We start from the raw sequence: 18,316 nt of genomic DNA, 5'->3' as shown, positions 1-18,316 counted from the left end.
AACCATACCCAAACTGCATTTATTGGGACAAACACCCAGTCCTTATCAAAAGTGTGGGATAGGACGGTAAGAAAGTGTTTCCTCGATACCAGGTCCACTCACCCCAATAATGGGTAACCCAGAATTTCCACCGGGTATGTTACCAGATAGGTTATTAAGATGGATAAGGCAGATCCCATCTCCGATCATACAAGCCCTGTCATCAGAATGACTCCTGCCACTTAATACAATAATGAACAATGAACGCAAATATGCTGGCCAGTGGTTCCATTATCTCCAGCTTCAACACTATCACAGACATCTTTCTAAAATGAGTCTACTTCACAAGGACCTAACACAGTTTGAGTCCCTGTGTAGTGGGGCTACAGGATGTTCTAGTACTATTTCTACGATATATTATATATTTTTATCTTGCGCTTCCCCATCGAACCTGTATTACGTTAGAGTCTGGAAGCGAGAATTGGGTTATTCAATCTCTGTAAAAGAATGGAAGAAAGCTTTTTTGTTAACCTTTAAAATCGGGTTCTGCGACTTTCATACAAGAAAATAATTATACAATTCTAACTAGATGGTATAGATGTCCGACAAGGTTACACAGAATTTTGCAGATCTATCCCGGAGAATGCTGGCGATGTGGAGGAGATAGTGGTACAATGATCCACATCTGGTGGACTTTGGACTTGTCCTCAGATTAAAGAATTTAGTGATTCTGTATTCCAAATCTATTCTTGCGTTACGGGTGTATCCTATCATAAATTTCCAGAAATGGCTCCATTATCCATATATCCTGGGTCACGGCGAGAGGCCACAATAGGACTGGTCCCGCATTTAATCTCTGCAGCACGAATAACCATACCTAAACATTGGAATACAACAGTAGCTCCCACTATACAAGAGTGGGTAGCTTAAAATTAACCAAATAAAAAGAAGGAAGGAAATAACGGCAAATAATCAGGGACACCATCATAAGTTTATGGAAGTGTGGCTACCCTGGATCGAGTTCTTGAACGGGGACATTTTGAGATGTTATTTGTGAAAAAAAATAGTGAAATAAGCATAAGCATGAGATGGATTTGAATAGGCTTGATGGGTATGGCACGGTGTGTGTGTGTGTGTGGGGGGGGGGGGGGGGCGTTCCAGAGGAATATGTAGGTCTGGCTAGGTGTGTGTATGTCTGTAGATGCATGTTTTTTTTCTGTCTCTTTCCTTTTTTCCCGGTCTTACTTTCTCTGTGTTTGTTGTGCTAGAAGTATATCAGAAACACTCAATAATAGTAAGAACTTAATATGAAGAATGGGTAAAAATTCCTAGTAGTTAGGATTTTGCTATCCTGAACGGGTTTCAATCTCTTTGCTTAGTATTCTTGTCTCTATAGATATCCAGTGGTTATGTATTAGAGAGAAAGAGCCTGATTAATGCTCGGGGAATAATCTTCATTTAAAATGGATATGCATGTCTAGGTTACTTGTATATGCTATACGAGTGGAACCAGTGTGTAAAAACAAAAAATATCTAATAAAATATGATTAAACAAAAGTATACTGAAAGCTGATGTTCTGTTTGTGCTGCCAGAAGGTCCCAAAAAGGGCCAGGCAGCGTCAAAGTCTACTATCGCCAAGTGGTTTCGACAAGTTATTGTTCAGGTTTATGGTTTAAAGAAGAAAATTCCTCCTTTTCATGTGACAGCGCACTCGACCAGAGCAGCAAGTGCTTCATGGGCAGTGCATCACCAGGCCTCCATGGCTCAGATCTGCAAGTCTGCAACTTGGTCTTCAGTCCATATATTTACCAAATTCTGTAAAGTGGATGTAAGAGGGCATGAGGATACTGCCTTCGGCACAGTGTGCTGCAGGTAGCAGTATAGGTCCTCACGTCCGCAATCTGCATTTTTTGATCTGTGTCTCCCTCCCCTCAAGTTGAGCATTGCTCTGGAACATCCCATTAAGTAATTAACAAGCCTCTGTGTCCCGTGATGTACGAAAAAGAAAATAGGATTTTTAATAACAGCTTACCTGTAAAATTATTTTCTTGGAGCACATCACGGGACACTGAGCTCCCGCCCCTCTTATTTGGGGACATCGGGACACCTATTGCTTTACTACAAAAAGTGAGGTGCTACCGGTATGGGAGGGGTCATATAGGGAGGAAACCTATCTAATTGATTACACCAGTGTCCAGCACCTGAAGGTGGATATAACCCATTAAGTAGTTAACAAGCCTCTGTGTCCCGTGATGTACTCCAAGAAAAGGATTTTTACTGGTAAGCTGTTATTAAAAATTCCGTTATATTGTACTTTTTGCTACAATATCCCCAATTAAAAAAAAAAAAGCAAATTGTTTCCTCAGCTTAGGTTGATATGTATTCTTTTACATATTTTTGGCAATTAAAATAGCAATAAGCTTATATTGATTGGTTAGTGTAAAAGTTATAGCGTCTACATAATAGGGGAAAGATTTATAGAATTTTTATTATTATTATTTTCTTGTAATGGCAGTGATCTGCGGGACTGTGACATTATAGTGGACAGATCAGACACTTGATACATTTTTGGGACCAGTGACAATTATACAGCGATCAGGGCTATAAAAATGCACAGATTATTGTGTAAATGTGCAAAAACGTGTAGAGGGCGCTCAACCACTCAGTGATAATAAATGGTTAATTTTTAGAAAAAAATTAAAATAAATTAATTTAAACTATATCTGAGTATATATATACTTGAATAATACTAAATTCCAAAAGTGTCTCTGTGTCCAAAGGAATCTGTAAACATAGTCCCAATAAGTGTTTCAAACAATGTATCACATGTGAATGAAAAGAAAAGACAAAACAGAAAAAAACAAATCTTTTTTCTTGAGTGTTCTTTATGTGCAAAAAGGAAAGCCGTCACCAACAGATCCAATCTTCTTAATCACCCTCTAATTGGTGTTAAAGCAAACAAATGTGCTTACCAGAATAAATGGACTATTATAATTAAACAATAGTCAGCTAGACATATGCAGGATTGTGCCTGCATGCACATCGGACAGGAAATCACTAGTAAGCCTCAATGCCAGGGATTCCAGATGGGATATAAAATGAAAAAAAGGCAAATGGAGATGCCAATAGTGTGATACCACTTTAAAATTTATTGTACATAAAGTTAAAAAAATCAAAAAGACAAATGGCCCAGATGGCCTCTTACTTCTAAAAGTGCCTACCCGGCACTGGGGCTGCTGGCGTGTCACCACTACCTTGCGGTGCGGTAATGAATAGGGTCGTCTGATCCGGTGCTGTCTCCGCAGCGCGGCTCGGCGTCCCAGCTGGCAGCTCGTATGGGCAGGGAGGCACGTCTCGTGATCGGGTCAGGGAGGCGGACCCGATCACGAGACGTGCCTCCCTGCCCATACGAGCTGCCAGCTGGGACGCCGAGCCGCGCTGCGGAGACAGCACCGGATCAGACGACCCTATTCATTACCGCACCGCAAGGTAGTGGTGACACGCCAGCAGCCCCAGTGCCGGGTAGGCACTTTTAGAAGTAAGAGGCCATCTGGGCCATTTGTCTTTTTGATTTTTATAACTTTATGTACAATAAATTTTAAAGTGGTATCACACTATTGGCATCTCCATTTGCCTTTTTTTCATTTTATATCCCATCTGGAATCCCTGGCATTGAGGCTTACTAGTGATTTCCTGTCCGATGTGCATGCAGGCACAATCCTGCATATGTCTAGCTGACTATTGTTTAATTATAATAGTCCATTTATTCTGGTAAGCACATTTGTTTGCTTTAACACCAATTAGAGGGTGATTAAGAAGATTGGATCTGTTGGTGACGGCTTTCCTTTTTGCACATAAAGAACACTCAAGAAAGAAGATTTGTTTTTTTCTGTTTTGTCTTTTCTTTTCATTCACATGTGATACATTGTTTGAAACACTTATTGGGACTATGTTTACAGATTCCTTTGGACACAGAGACACTTTTGGAATTTAGTATTATTCAAGTATATATATACTCAGATATAGTTTAAATTAATTTATTTTAATTTTTTTCTAAAAATTAACCATTTATTATCACTGAGTGGTTGAGCGCCCTCTACACGTTTTTGCATTTATCACAATTAAGATTGTTTTTTGAGGAGCAGCTTTCATGTATTTTATTATTTAGAATTTCTTTTTATTCTAATTTTAAATTTTGTTGTTTTTGGCGCTGATTATTACTTTTTTATTGTGTAAATGTCACTGGCAGGGAAGGGTTAACACTAGGGGGCACTCAAGGGGTTAGCTGTTTTCCCTCTTGTGTGTTCTACCTGTAGGGAGGTGGGAATAACTAGAGGAGATGACAGATCGTTGTTTCTAGCTAGTAGGAACACACAATCTTTCTCAGCTCACAGAACAGGGATTTGTGTTTACGCACGTCCCTGTTCTGGCTCTCGTGCGCGTGACCATCGGCCACATGTATTGGCACACCCCGCAGTGCAGCGGGCACACGTCTGCTATCCCGCTTAAAGGAGCCGACGTACAGCTACAGCTCAGAATCGACCCCCTTCACGTTGGAGCACAGTCCTTCCCTCAGCCTCACAACTTTGATGCCATTTTAAATTCTGGAATATTCAGGGTGATATTTATAAAAGGTTAGGTTGGTTTTATCCGACAATCGTGGGACATTTAATGCTGGTCATATGAAGCAACACAGTGGTTTGATACAGTGGCTATTTTGATGACGAAGATATTCATTTTAGAATCTGGGTGATCAGTGAATCTGTCTCAGGCGGCGGACTTCAGCATTGTGTTAACATAGTAAAATGCATGTTTTACTGTGAGTTAGTGCAACAAATGGCACTTGTGATGTCATTCATTTAGAACCCCACTGCATGCATACAGCAACTGTCAAGGCACCTGAGCAACAGCACCCCATGATTCAAATAGCGAGTGTAGTATTGTGAAAATACTGCAGGTGAGGTGTTTCATGCATTAAGGTGCACCGCCATCTTATTAAAAATAAATGGACTCCCTTAGAGTATGTTCATGCAATCTGTGGCTATTGGCAAGGGGCAGACTGACAACTCATGGGGCCCCCAGGCAATAGGAGATTATGGGTCCCCCAGGGCAATAGATTATGGGGCCACACAGTATACACACACACACATACAGTATACATACACAGTATACACACACAGACACACAATACACACACAAAGCACTTACGCCGGCGTATCTCTAGATGCACGGCGTAATTGTATATATGCGCCGGCGTAACTATGCACCGTATCCACAGAACTAGATACGCCTGAAAATCGGCTTCTTCCGACCAACGTAACTTTTCTACGCCGGCGCGACGTGGGCGCATATATACGCTGGACGCATCTGGCGCTCCCATTGATTTCCTATTCAAATAAGCAAATGAGGGAGATACAGCGATCCACGAACGTACGTACGCACGACGCGCGCAAGTTGTACGTCCGGCCTAAAGTTACCCCTCATAAAGCAGGGGTAAGTCAGCAGCAGACATGCACAGGTCAGCCGGAGAGCAGCTGCAGCAGCAGCACCGTTACGGAAGAGCTGAGCATCCACACTTGCAGGAAAAACAATCTGTATGCCAACATGCCAGGGGCATCCATGGTCATAGCTATACTACTGGCTTCACAGGCGCGTAGGAGGAGGGCACAGGAGAGGATATACCGACCGCGCCTAAACGTCTTTGGCATGGGGGATTTGGAGGTGTATCGCATCTTCAGATTCAGCCCTGCTGCCATCCTGGAATTAGCCACAACCCTGCATGATGACATCACCAGCCAGACAGAACGCTCACATGCAGTGGAGCCACTGGTCAAGGTACTGGCAACACTCCATTTCCTTGCCAGTGGCTCGTTCCAGCGTACAAGTGGAGTTGTGGCTGGGATGGCACAATCCTCCATTAGCAGATGTGTGCACCAGGTTGTCCCCGCAATCTTCAGACGCATGTCCCACCACTTCATTAGACCCACCCAGGAGCATCTGCGGCAGAAGGCAATGCGTAATTTCTACAGTATTGCAAGATTTCCATGCACCGTGGGGGCCATTGATTGCACACATGTGGCACTACAGCCCCCCCGTGCCACAGAGCACATATGCCGCAATCGTAAGCATTGGCATTCCATCAACGTACAGGTGATAGCCAATGCCCAATGCCTCATATGGCACGTCCGTGCCAAACACCCAGGATCCAGCCACGACAGCTACATATACCGTCAAAGCACCATCCCAACAGAATTTGAACAGAACGTGTACGGGAAGAGCTGGCTGGTTGGCGAGTGACATGGGAGTCAGGCATGACTGTCCGACCCCATGATGCAGACATCACGAGGGGCACATGCACGACTAACTTCCTCCTGTCTTTTCCCTTCCAGGTGACTCTGCATATGCACTTGGGCCCCATCTCATGACTCCATTCCGGGATCCCCAAACCATAGGAGAGAGAAAATACAACGATGCACACATACGTACCCGTGCAGTGGGGGAACGCACCTTTGGCCTCCTGAAGTCCCGTTTCCGATGCCTGGATAAGTCTGGGGGGATCCTGTTGTATTCCCCAAACTTTGTGTGCCAGATCCTCAATGCATGTTGCGTGCTGCACAACTTCGCCGTGAGAAAGGGCCTGGAGATTGACATACGTGATGACCTGACCCCCGAACCAGACATTCCCCCCCTGACCAAGGCTACCTCGTCTGCTGAGGGAAGAGCAGTCAGGAGATGCCTCACAGTAGGCATCTTTGCACTTTAAACACACACATTCATCATGGCACAAGGAGAATGCCCGCATGCACAGCACTGTGGTCCCTAGCTCACACACACCACATCCACATCACATTGGATTAGCCCAAGTCCACCATGCAGGACTTGGGAGCAGCAACGCCACGTCAAGGCTCCAATTATGTTGCTGTCCATTCATACCACATTCACACGGGTCGCGGGGATCACTTCTCCCCAACGACCGAGGGTGACACCCCTTTGCCAGCAGGAATGTCACCCCCACATTCACACATCAGTCACACTGTAGCCTGCACTACTGACCGTGTGCTGGGTCTACCAAAAAAAAAATATAACTCATAACCTGAGTATTAAAAAAAAAACAAAACACCCCAATTATTTCCGCTGTCGTGGCCCACGCCTGGTGCCACGGCCACGGCCCCGGCTCCTCATGGGAGCCTCATCGGGGGGGGAATCAGGAGGAGGAGGAGCATCCCCTGGTCGCTCCATGGCTGGCTGCCTGTCCTCCAACGCCAGGGTGATGCGTGTGAGGACCGCATTGGTGTCAGCCTGCAGCAGCCTTGACTGCCTCCCCTCCGCCTGGATGGCAGCTGTATTTTCCCTAACGGCCTCTGCCAGGGTGTGGACCTCATCCACAAGGCCTGCTGTGGTGGCCTGCAGATCCCCCAGGCAGGTGACAACAGCAGCACAGTTCGCACTGACGTCCTGGACACTCTCAAGGATCTGTGCAGAGGAGGCCATGCTGGCTGCCACACGCTCCATCTGGACGGCAACCTCACCCAGATGGCGGGTCTGGCAGGCCTGTTCCCTCTTGAGATCTTGCGGAAGAAACTCAGACACCCCCCTAGTCTTCCTGGTCGCCTTCCTGGGGCCAGGAGAGGCTTGGGGTGGTGTAGAAGGGGAGACCCTTGAGGGGGTAGACCTGTTGGGGGAGGACCCTGAGGGGCTTCCCCTGATGGAGGTGGAGGTCTGAGAGGGCCCAGCCAAAGGGGGAGACTCCTCCAAGTACAGGCAAACCTCATTATCACCGTCTCCTCAACCACCTCCTGAGTAGAGGTGTGGCCACTCCCCTCCACCGATGACTCACGGCTTCCCAGGGGGTCAGACTCAGAATGATGGTCGGGGGATGGTGTGGACTGGCCACCAGCATCACATGGCCCAGCTCCCTCCTGCACATCTGAGGATGACACAAAACATTCACATGTTGGTGGACCCACACACTTGTTACATGTTCCCTTCCACCCCCACACATGCTACACACCAGATAGGAGAAAAAACACACACTTACCTGTCCTCAAGGCATCCTCAATGGAGTCAAAGCCCTCCACTCCCTCCACTTGATGCCTGTGGAGACACTGGGCAACCACCTGCTCATCAGGAGTGAGAGTAGTTGCTGGTCCCCCTCCAGTGCCCCCTGGCATGAGTGTTGATTGATTGATTTTTGAGCTTAGTTAGGCGCCAAATGCCCACTGTGAAGTGAGCGTCTAAGTGTTGATCTTGGCCATCTTACCCCGGACCAGGCGACGCAGGTCGTTGATTTTTTTTTTTGGATGTCATTGGTGGTCCTGACCTCATATCCCAAAGCATTGACATCTGCCGCAATCTGCGTCAGGATCTCCGTCGTCCTGGCCTTAGTCGTGTTGCCACTCTCTGCACCATGGAGGTAGACATCATAGTGGGACATGGCCCTGATGATCACCTCCTTCTCCTGGGCAGAAAAGTTCAGCTTCCTCCTCTTCTCAGAAGCTGGAGCAGACATGGCTCAAAAAACAAACCAGCAAAAAGTACCTTGCTTCAGGGGGGGGGGGGGGGGACAAGCGGATGTACTTTTGCACTCGACGGGCGCATGTCTGGGCGTATTTATGCCCTGGGCGTATCTCAGGGATTACGCCGGGCCTAGTTCTGAGCATGCGCAGAGGGGCGTGGCACATAGTCAGCATCACGGCGCATGCGCCGTTCATTCGGCCCTTCATTTGCATGGTGTCACGGTTCATTTAAATAGAATTACGCCGACTTACGCCTATGAATTTACGTTGCGCCGGCGCAACGTTGGAAGGAAATGCTCTGAGGATGTGGTGCTTGCCTCTCTGAGTTGAGCCGGCGTAGCGGAAATGAGATGCGCTACGCCGGCCTATATATGCGCCAATGTACGTGGATCTGGCCCACAGTATACATACACACACACTGAAAAGGTGATTTTTACATACTGTCCCTGATTTTACTAAGGCTGGCAACCCTTGATGGGGCCCCCTAGTGGCATGGGGCCCTCGGGCAGTGCCCGAGTGCCAGAATGGTCAGTCCGCCCCTGCTATTGGCATTTTCTTGCACCCAATCTACCCCAGTCACTGCAAAGGCACATATAAAGCAATTGTTTTCTAGCTGAGCCATTTCCCCTACAACTCTGGTGTGATGTGCCGTGCGGTGCAGTGTGGAGCAATACAGACATGCTGCCTTTCTCCGCAGAGCATCGAATGGCTCTTCAGACCACTACACTGCGGTGGATTACACTGTGTTGCAGTGCACAGATATGGACTGTATATTTGTACAACGTCACCTTCAATAATAATAAAAAAAATAATAATAATACAGATTTAAACAGCAATACGCAGTGAAACATCACATAGTACTGACACCTTAATGCATGGCAAAATGGACACCAGCCCACGCTCGAAAATAGAGCATTTTAGCATGTGGGTAGTGTGAATGGGCCCTGATAAAGAGGGTAGAATGCATCGCTAGCAGGGGCAGCTAGTGAGATATACATCTAAAACAAATTATAAAAGTCCAGTTAGTGTTTGGAGGCGAAGTCCATCTCCTTCTGTATCCAAACCTGTATTAAAAAGGTTCTGGTCCGTGTTGGTAACGACAGCCAGCACGCGAGAGCAGAAGAGACTCTATAGCAATAAGAAGAAGGAAGAGAGAACAGCGCCATTCTATGTGTAATATACCAGTGTAAAAGCTTTAAATTTACTTCAAAAAGGTAGACTCACATTTGTGTAGCGGCAAACATGCATGAATCTGTCCACGGCAACTCCGGTGACGTCTGTAGCTCCGAGGCTGGAAAGTATCACAGCAGGCACACCAGCAAAGCACGTCAGGAGCTTGTGAACAAGCTCATCCACGCCCCCTGTTCACAAGAACCCGATGTGCCTGGTGAGATACTCTCTACGGACGCCACTGCTGGAACCTCTGTAGTTGGGATGAGCCAAACACCCCCCCGGTTTGGTTCACGGCACAACATGCGAACGGACCAAAAGTTTGCACAAACTTTCGAACACCGTTAAAGTCTATGGGACTCGAACTTCAAAAAACAAACGTGCAAATTTTAAAGGCTAATATTCAAGTTATTGTCCTAAAAAGTGTTTGGGAACATGGGTCCTGCCCCAGGGGACATGCATCAATGCAAAACAAAGTTTTAAAAACAGCTGCTTTTTCGGGAGCAGTGATTTTAATAATGCATTAAGTGAAATATTTATTAAATATCCTAACTGGGGTGGGTATATAGTATGCCTGTAAAGTGGTGCATGTTTCCCATGTTTAGAACAGTCCCTGCACAAAATGACATTTCTAAAAGGAATAAAACTCATTTAAAACTGCTTGCGGCTGTAATGTAATGTCGGGTCTCGGCAATGACCCTTTGGGTCTTGTATGGATATTAAGGGGAACCCTGCACCCAAATTAAAAAAAGAAAAGGCGTGGGGCCCCAGGCCCTATATTCTCTGAACAGCAGTATACAGATGGTCCAAACAAGACAGGGACTGTAAGTTTGTTTTTAAGTTGAATCTGTTTGTAATTTGGAACAGGTACATTTTTTAAGTGTAGCTCCAGTCAAAAAATAATTTTTTAAGCTTTTGGATAGCATAGGGAAGGGTTATCACCCCTGTAACATTTGTTTTGCTGTCTGTGCCCCTGTTCAGAAGATTTTCACCTCACTTTCTGTCCCAATGACAATTGGATTTTTAAAATTTGTGGTTATTAGGGAAACAAGGATTGGTAATAAAGCATCAGTGGAGACACCTTTTTCCCATATTAACTCTTACAGGAGAGAATTTTCCTACCTGGGGGTAGATTTCCTCTCACTTCCTGTTGTCTCTCTCCGTTTTTAAGTAGGAGTCGTTTGTAAGTCAGATGTTTGAAAGTAGGGGACCGCCTGTATATACTATACAGCCTGCCCTATATACTCTGCAGAAAATTGGGCCTTAGGCGGGGGTGGTGGTTGCGGCACAACACTGTAAAGCCTCACAGATACTCTTGTTGAGCGTGAGAGAATGGGCCCTGCTGCAAAATATTACAGCAAACATTGTAATTACATGTCCCTGTTAGGCACTGGTGGTGGTGCCACAACACTGCAACCCCTCACAGATACTCTAGTTGTGCGCAGGAACTAAGTTATCAACATGAACATTGAGTTGGAATAGGATAGTCACTCAGCATCAGCATAGGCAGTCTTCAAGGGATCTCACATTCATAGTAAAATTGTTCGGTTACATCAGCATCAGGTGCTTGGGAGCTGGTGATCCAAGACTGATTCATTTTTATGAAGGTGAGCCAATCAACTGAGTCTGTGGACAGACTCTGATCGGTTACAAAGCCTCCAGCAGCACTGAATGTGCGTTCAGATAGAGTGCTGGATGCAGGACAGGCCAGTGGATTTTTGGTTGGAACGGTCTCCAAGTCTGGGGCTGCCGAATAAAATATTGTCTGAACGCATCGGTCAGACGGCTCCTTCTGTGACTGACCAAAGCCTCAGCAACACGTTGTCCAGGGGGACCAGGAAATTGTAACCTCCCAGGCTCTGGAAACGCATTGCACAAACCTTTCTGCAAGGCCTCCCGAAGATGTTTTATCCTTTGCTCCCTCTGCGAAGGCTGGATAAGTTCCGCAACCTTACCCTTGTAACGTAAATCAAGAAGGGTTGCCAGCCATTAGTGATCCCTCTCCTTGATACCACAAATCCGAGGGTCCTTTCGCAGGCTTTGCAGGATCAGGGAGGCCATGCAGCGTAGGTTTGTTGAGGCATTCGGTCCAGAGTCCTTTGGATCACTAAGGACTAGACATGTGCATTAGTTTTCGTCCGAATGCATTTTCGTCCGAATTGCGGGTATTTTCGTTATCGTTTTTACAAACAAAAATTAACGCACAGAACCCGAAATCAGAAAGTTCCACAAAATTTTTTTTTTATTTTCGTTTTTGTTGCTACAACAGTTCGATAGATAGGAGATTCGATATGATGATGCTGACAATAGCAATCTGTGTCCATCGAACCTGTGGTCGAATTTGCCTAACCTTAACTCTATTAGTCCAAGATTATTCTACATAGCGAGAAAAGATTCGACATTATAGAGACAGTGTTGGGGTAGACCATTCGACATGAACGACGAAGAGTCGATAAAGCAGAGAAAAACATACAAACGTCGAATCTCTCATTGAAGGCTTATGGTGTGTCGAAAGTTCTAAGATTCGACAAGCAGCTAAACTGTACAACGCCAAAATCATACATTTTCGGTCAAATGCTCTGCCCATACGCTATAGAAGAATTCGATTGTTCGTTGACTAGTAAAAATAATTCATAAATATAATTACTACTAGTGTCATACATTAGAATTCTTCTATAGCTTGTAGGCGGAACATTCGACCGGAAATGTATGATTGCGGCATCGTACAGTTTAGCGGCTCCGTTGAATCTGCTTAGAACATTCGGCAGACACCATAAGCCTTCAATTGACAGATTCGACCTTAATTATTTCGGATTTTCGGACTAATGCATTTTGTAATGAAACAAAATAAATGAAAACAAATTTTGGGAGTAACTAAATGTTCGGATTTTTAATAACAGCTTACTTGTAAAATCCTTTTCTTTGAGTACACCACGGGACACAGAGCCTTAGTCATTACATAGTGGGTTGTATGGTCCCCAGAAGTGATTGGACACTGGCACAACCAATGAGAGCAAGTTCCCCTTCATATAACCCCTCCCATAGAGGAAGTACCTTAGTTTTTGTAGCAAAGCAGTAAGGATCCTCTAGAGGGGGGGACCTCGGTGTCCTGTGGTGTACTCAAAGAAAAGGATTTTACAGGTAAGCTGTTATTAAAAATCCTACTTTCTTTATTGAATCCGAACCGGATGGCCCTGTAACCTGGGAGTCCAGGTTCTGAGAGCTTAGTATACTGTCCGAATTTTCAAAATATTGATGGGCAGGCTCTCCTCGGTTTCGGCCCAGGTACCCTGGGCTGAGGCTTCTTCTAATACTGCTCCCCAGCCCAAAAGGCTGGCATCCGTCCACACCACCTTCCAGGTGACTGGGAGAAAGGACCTTCCTTTCCACAAGTTTTTGTTTTTTAACCACCAACTGAAGCTTTGGCACACTTGTGGAGACAGGTGCATGGGTAAATCCAGAGCTTGGCTTTTCCTGTTCCAAGCGGCCAGAATTCCACCCTGCAGTAGTCTCGAATGAAACTGGGCATAGGGAACAGCCTCAAAGGAGGCCACCATCTTTCCCAATAGCCTCATGCAAAGGCGAACTGATGGTCCCTTCTTTGTTCTGATCTCGTGGATCAATACTCTTAGAGACCTGATCTTTGGCTCTGGCAGGACTACTCTGCTTTGGGCTGTGTCTATGATCATGCCTAAATACTCTACCCTTCTTAGGGTATGTAGAGAGGATTTCTGCAGGTTTATGATCCATCCTAAATGCTCCAGGTATCTCACTCTATTGAGCACTGCGTGATCTAGTCCTGCCACTGGCTGATCTATCACAAGTAGATAGTCTAGATAGGCTGTCACCAGTATGCCCTGTGCTCTCAAGTTTGCCAACAGTGGAGCCAGAACTTTTGTAAATACCTGGAGTGCAGTGGCCAAACCAAAAGGTAGAGCCACAAACTGAAAATGGTGATGCTCTACCACGAATCTTAGGAACCTTTGGCGAGTGGGATAAATAGGCACATGTAAATGGGCATCCTTGATGTCTATAGACGCCAAATGCTCCCGCCTTGTAGGGTGGCGACCACGGACCGAATGGTTTCCATTCGGAAATGGCAAATGTCTAGAAACTGGTTTAGATCCTTTAGGTCCAGAATGGGTCTGACGTCTCCATTTGGTTTTGGAACCACAAAAGAGGTTTGAATAGAACCCTGCACCTCGCCCTCTTAGAGGGACTTCCTTGATTACCCCCTGAGACAGCAAGTGATCCAAACCTCAAAAGAAAATCTTTTTGTGGGATCTTTGGAGACCCCTGAACTTCTGAACCGGCAGGGTGGGGGTCTCTTGAAATTCCAGCTTGTACCCCAGGGATACAGCAGAAACCACCCATTTGTCCTGGATCTCTGTCTGCCAAGCTTCTGAAAACTGCCGAAGCCGTCCTCCCACTCGGCCGAGCGGGGGCGCCCCTTCATGAGGAAGATTTAAGTCTTTGCTTGTTAGCTCTTTGCCCCCACTGCTTCCTGCTTTTCTGGCCCTGGTCTTTAGCCTTTGTGGCTGTCTGAGAGTGCTGTCGCCATTGCCTAGAGGCAGATGTTCTGGAAACTGGGGAGAGAGAACGCTCAAAACAAGGACGCTTGTTTTTCTTCTTCTCTGGCAATAGAGTAGAGTAATGTTGTCACTTGATATCTTTTGGATATACTTTTCAAAATCATCCCCAAAGGGGCGTTCGCCATGGAAGGGAAAACTGGTCAAAATCTTTTTGCATGGGGCTTCCGCTGATCAGTGCTTTAGCCAAAGAATTTTGCACATATGTACCAGCTGGAGCGTAAGGCGAGATGCTTGTTGAATAGAATCTCTGATAGCATCCACTGTGAAAGCATCCACTGTGAAACATAAGGCCCTAGGCATATTCTCCCAAAATGTGATCTGCTCTGGAGGCAGGTCTTTCAGCCTCCGTTTCACCTGATCCTTTAAGACCTGACACATACCCACTGCCACCACAGCAGGTTGGGTCACTGTGCCCGCCAGGAGAAAGGAAGATCTTTAAATACCAGAGCATTGTCCACAAGACAGGTTAAGCTTTTATTTACACAAGAAATAGCCGCATCTACTGAAGGCAGACTCCACTTCTTGGAAAACTTCTCCATTGAATAGAGAACTTTAAACTTCCTAGGAGGAGAAAAACGCCTATCTGGATGCTTCCAGTCTGCGTATATGAAATTCTCCAATAAAGGATGAACCGGAAAGGAACATGCAGCCTGTGGGTATTTCAATGAACCCAGAGAGGAGACAGGTGAATCCGTTAACTCTGAAGAAGGCAATTTAAATGCAGAGCATACTATTTCCGTATAATATTTCACCGGCATTTTTAGAACCTAGGAAGCAGAGAAGGGTTCTGAAATCCCAGATCCTTCTTACTCCTCATCCTTATCCTCTGATAGCGCTATGTCCTCCTCATCATCTTCAGACCTTTCTGAAGGGAGATCTGAAGTAACAGAAGGAGCTCTGCTTCGCTTTTTGTCCTTTTGCAAGGACTTTGCGATTAACAAAGCGATTCTTCCTTCTAAACTGTTAAGGGCTACTGCCAAAGAGTCCTCAGTGACATATGCAGACCCAGGCACTACAGGAGAGGCTGTTGCTCCTGAAGGAGTCAATGGCTCATCCTGCACAGGTGCGTCATATATTACTGGAGAGGAAAGTACCAAGCGGGCCCAGCTAGAAGCTCTCGTCTCAGGTGGCGATGCTTTTTTGTCTTTTTTTAGTCCCTGTATTTTTTCTTTGGGAGGACATTGTAACGGAAACCCCAAATGGGACAGGAGTTAATGCAGTTTAAGATATTCCGAGCCCAAGACAGCTATCGACACTCCACAATCTGGCAAACACGACCCATATGAATTGCCCCCAGTAACGAGACACAGCTCTGTTTGAGGTTCAAAACGAATAGAGACTTTAATGAGAAAATCAGGCTCTTATATACAATTAGTAAGCAAAATGAACAATGACTCAACTCCACCCACAACATTATACAATGGTTCCTAATGAGCCCCCTCAATACACATCTTTTAGTCAGACATTCTGACACCAACTCTGACATAATTTACATGAGCTAGTTAATTAATCATTTACCCAGACAAGGTGACTCCGAGACATGACCCCTCAAGGTAGACATCCCGTCTCCTCTCACCTGCCACACAATACACATTTATCATCAATAGACCTTTAGACTGTCTGTTAACTTACAATACACATTTATCACAGGACTCATTCACACAATACAGCGTTAATTAGCACAACACAGTGAAAAGGTCTTGGAGCCATCCTAGATTCATTTACATCACAGTAGCAGACAACATTGATACCCAACAGTCTGTGTGCCCACATTGAATGAGTCACTCTTTCAATTAACCTGTTGATTTCAGAATCAACAACCTGTAAATAGTTCTTACAGATATCCTGGAATATATTGTGAATTACAGACCCATGTTAAAGCAATCCAAGATATGTCCATTATTTCCTGGCTCATACTTTGTAAGAGCTTCTGGATTCCAAGGGCCCTCCCGTTACAGACATATTACCAAGCAACAAACCTGCTCTTTACCTGCTCTAGTGGCGGAAATAGAGAAGAAACCCACTTACAAGGAAAAAGTCTTTACGATAAATGCTTAATACTTTTTTTCCTGCTTACCTCATCCACGCTGCAGGTTTGCTGAAACTCAGACAAAAAACAATCTTCACCCACCACGTCGGGTATTGTGTGCCAACCTTTAGGGATATGGGTTCTTACTTAAAGGATGCCTCTTCCCTGGGCCTTGTAAAAGACTCTGCCAGGACTTTTAGCATTTGTAAAAAAGCAAAAGTCCTGGACCCTAGAGCCCAGTCCTCCAAGGAGAGACATTACAGACGAAACCTTGTGCGTGAGGCCCGGATACCATCCAATTGTGGAGTAATAATTTAAGCATCTTGGATTGACCCGAAGTATAGCTGTTTTGCCCCAGGGGCCTCTATGGCAGAGCTTCCTTTAGCACTATCCTCATCGCATCCAATGTTCTTAGACACTGGTGAAAAAACTAAGGTACTTTCTGTATGGGAGGGGTTATATAGAGGGGAACTTGTTCTACTTGGTTGTGCCAGTGTCCAATCACCTCTGGTGACCATACAACCCACTATATAAATGACTAAGGCTCTGTGTGCCATGGTGTACGATAAAGAAATATTTATTTTTCGGACGAAAACGAAATTCCGAAACAAAATATTTCAGTGTGCACATGTCTACTAAGGACGACATGATCTGCAGCCACCTCCTCCCAGCCACGTACAAGTCCATGGGTTTCTGGGGACTGAAAACGATCCCTTAAAGACTGATGCTGAGTGCTAGGCTCCACCTCCATGCTGACACAATCCCAATCCTCCTCCTCCTCTTCCTGTGTGATCGGCGGTCCCGCAGGAATACTGTCTGGAGAAAGGGGGCCTTGAGAGGTAAGGAAGTCCTCTTCCTTCCTCTGTTCTGCCTCAAGTGACCTGGCCATTAGTCCACGCAGCAGCGTGTGCTCTAACAGGAAGACAAGAGGGACAGTATCACTGATGCATGCACTGTCACTGCTCACCATCCTCGTGGCCTCCTCAAATGGAGACAGGACAGTGCATGCATCCTTCATCAGTAGCCACTGGCGTGGCAAAAAAGAATCCAAGCTCCCCTGACCCTGTCCTGGTGCCATACTCGCACAGGTATTCATTGATGGCCCTCTGCTGCGTGTGCAGCTGCTGCAGCATTGCCAATGTTGAGTTCCACCTGGTGGGCATGTCACGGGTGAGGCGATTCTTGGGCAGGTTGCAGTTTGGGAACCTGCCACTGAGGTACCACACATTCCACAAATTCTCGAAAGGAGACAGAGTCTACCAGCTGAAAAGGCAACATTCAGCTGCTGAGCATGTGGATGGCTGGGACCGAATTTCTTTTGACGGTTTAGCAACTGGGGTAGGGAAATTTGCCCGCTACAATGAGATTTAGGTGTACCGCTAGCAGATTGCCCGCAAGTGCTTGGGACACCTAATTCTACACCTTCATTCCTCTCAGGGCAGGTCTCTGAGAGGACTGAAGGTATAGTGGGGTTGGAGATGCCAGCTGATGAGCAAGAAGAGGTCCGCCTTGTTCTTTGGTGTGGGTCTTTTAAATACTGTTGCCAATGGACTGCATGGGAGGTCAACATATGTCTGGTCAAGCATGTGGTGCCCAAGCGGCTGCTGTTTTTGCCACGCTTGATACGCTTCAGACATATGTTGCAAACAGCAATCAGCGATCTGCTGCACATGTCTCAAAGGCCCACACCAAAGAAATTAAAAAAAACGAGCGGAGACAGTAGGGCCCTGCACATGCGAAGCTCTGCAGTGTGATGCAGTCGGTTGGCTGCCCTTAAGCTGGCCCCTGGAGGGCATCCTGTCTCGTTGGAGATGTGCCTCCTCCTCCTCCTCTCTATCAGGCACCCACGTAGAGTCAGTGACCTCATCAACCCCTCCCTCCTTGCCACTGGAGCAAACCTGGCAGTATGCTGCAGCTGGGGGAACATGACTGCCAGTTTCTTGTCCTTTTTGGGCACCCCCTCTCTCTGGGCTCACGTTACTGCCTTCATCCTCAACCAGGGTACCACCATCGGAGCCTTCAAAACGCT

This window comes from Rana temporaria, chromosome 3 (genome assembly GCF_905171775.1).
Source record: "Rana temporaria chromosome 3, aRanTem1.1, whole genome shotgun sequence".
Taxonomy (NCBI): Eukaryota; Metazoa; Chordata; class Amphibia; order Anura; family Ranidae; genus Rana; species Rana temporaria.
Note: the sequence above shows the minus strand (reverse complement) of the source record.